This window comes from Penaeus japonicus, unplaced genomic scaffold (genome assembly GCF_977035675.1).
Source record: "Penaeus japonicus unplaced genomic scaffold, GWHDUDI00000001_assembly GWHDUDI00000008, whole genome shotgun sequence".
Taxonomy (NCBI): domain Eukaryota; kingdom Metazoa; phylum Arthropoda; class Malacostraca; order Decapoda; family Penaeidae; genus Penaeus; species Penaeus japonicus.
The window spans coordinates 24,341,969-24,344,468 of record NW_028234410.1 but is presented as its reverse complement, the minus strand read 5'-3'; the positions used below and the strand labels follow the sequence as shown (position 1 = coordinate 24,344,468).

The 2,500-nt window shown below is 42.0% G+C and overlaps 1 protein-coding gene across 1 annotated transcript in view; it reads left to right on the top strand.

The window, feature by feature from the left end:
- LOC122251810 (BDNF/NT-3 growth factors receptor) overlaps positions 1–2,500 on the top strand; it is an 80,382-nt gene that overhangs the window by 46,951 nt on the left and 30,931 nt on the right. The gene's annotated exons all lie outside the window — the stretch shown is intronic.

Sequence of the window (2,500 nt, the reverse complement as noted above, 5' to 3'; positions counted from 1 at the left end):
AACATTTCATGATAAAGATCTATATTCAGTGATATATGTAAAAATATATGAAGATATTGGTGTTTTTAAGATATTCTGTGTGTCAATAATAAACACTAGCTCATGAGCAATTTGGTAAATTAGGTATCATATATGTATCCTTACCCTGCATGATTATTATGTATCAATTACTCTTTCGTATTATAATTTTGTTATAGTTATACGTGTTCTTTTATTCCATTCCTTTGATTTTGTTACATGGATGAGCTTAACTGTTCAATACACCGACACACACACACACACCGACACACACACATACACACACACACACACACACACACACACACACACACACACACACACATACCCACACACACACATACACACACACACACACACACACACACACACACACATTCGCTATATAACATCTTTATTAGCTTCGTTAACTGGGCCGTCTGTGCGTCTGTTGTGAGAGGAATCTTAAATGTTTCTTTCCGGAGACAAGGGAACAAAGTAGGGGAGGATGGAAGAACGAGGGATGGAGAAGAGAGATAAGAAGGAGAAAGAGAAGGGGAAGACAGAAAAGGAGGAGAGAGGGAAGTAGAAGATACACAAGGAGGAGAGAGGGGAGATGGAAGGAGCGGAGAGAGAAGAAAAAGGTACGAAAGGAGGAAAGAGGGAGAGACGAGAAAGAAGAAAGGGAGGAAAGGAAGAGAGATGGAAGAAGGAGAGAGGGAATGAGGAGTAACAGAGAAGGAAGAGAGAAGGAAGGAAGACTAAGAGAGAAGGAAGGAAGAGTAAGAGAGAAGGAAGAGAAAGGGAAAAGAGAGAGAGGGAAGGAGGAGAGACTTAGGGAGAAGAGAGAGAGAGAAGAAAGAGGGAAGATGAGAGACAGATGGAGTTACAGAGAAGGAAGAGTGAGGGAAAAGAGAGAGAGGAAAGGAGGAGAGGTGGAGGAAAGAGAGAAAGAAAAGAAAGAAAGAGGGAACGGTAAAGAGGGCGACGGAAGAATGAGAGTAAGAGGGGGAAGAATTATGGAAAGGGAATAGTAGGAAGGAGGAGAAAGGAAGAGGGTCGGAGGAAGGAGGGAGAAGGAAGCGAAGGAAGAATGAATGTGGGGGAGTTAAGGAGGGGGAAGGATTGAGGAAGAAGATAGAGGGAAAGAAAGAAAGAGATTGAAAGAGAGAGAGAGAAAGAAAGAGGGAGGGATATATAATATCAGGATCATATAGTATGTTTATATATGATATCAAATACAACAATTCATCAATTACAAATAATATGATGCTCATGTATTCTTTGTAAATGATGCATTGTTGTATTTGATACCATATATAAACACGGCATATAATCCTCATATCATATAGTATGTTTATATATGATATCAAATATATACATATTATATAATCCTCACACACACACACACACACACACATATATATATATATATATATATGTGTGTGTGTGTGTGTGTGTGTGTGTGTGTGTGTGTGTGTGTGTACATATATATATATATATATATATATATATATATATATATATAGAGAGAGAGAGAGAGAGAGAGAGAGAGAGAGAGAGAGAGAGAGAGAGAGAGAGAGATGGATAGAGACAGATAGATAATGAGAGAGAGAGAGAGAGAAAGAGATGGAAAGAGAGATAGATAGATAGAGATAGATAGATATATGGAGACAAATAGATAGATACATGGCGAGAGAGAGAGAGAGAGAGAGAGAGAGAGAGAAAGAGAAAGAAAGAGAGACACGGAGAGAGAGAGAGCAAGAAGAAAGGAATAAGAAAAGGAGCGTTCGAAAGAAGAAAGAAAAGAAAGAAAAGAAGGAGAGAAGGATAGAGATGACACGTTCCAACGCAGAGGGAAAGAGAGAGAGAGAGGGTAAAGGGGTGAGGGAGAGGAGGTTAAGGGGAGATGGCGGGGCGGGGGGAGGGGGGAGAGGGGAGGGGGCGTGTGGGCAAACCGAGGACGCGCTCCGAATGCCGAATGCGAGTCCCTCTGACCCCGCATAGGTGGAAGGATGCTGGATGTAATCAGGCGAGACTATCTGTCAATTGGATAGAGGATCGTGATCTATTCACGAAATTCGGGGAGGGGGGGGGGGAGCGGGGATGAGGGCTGGGCGAGGGGAGGGGGAGGGGGAGGTGGAGGGGGGTGGACGTGTTTGTTATTGGCGAACGAGAGTTTTTCCTTTTGTTCAGCGTTTATGGGCGTGGATTGAAAAAAACAACACACAATTTTTTTTTAATCTATCTGTTATATGTCTGTTTATATACACACACCCACACACACAAACAAGATATTCGTCTCCCTCGCCCATGCGACAGTTTAGAAGCAAAACTTCTACAGTTTTTTTGTTTTTTTTCCTTACGTGGTTTGGCTTCTCGTCCTCAGCCAACTGAATTTGTTTGAATTCTGTATCCTTCCTCCTCGAAGGCCTCGAGGTTCACACATACACTTACACACACACACACACACGCACACACACATCTACACGTGATTAAACAC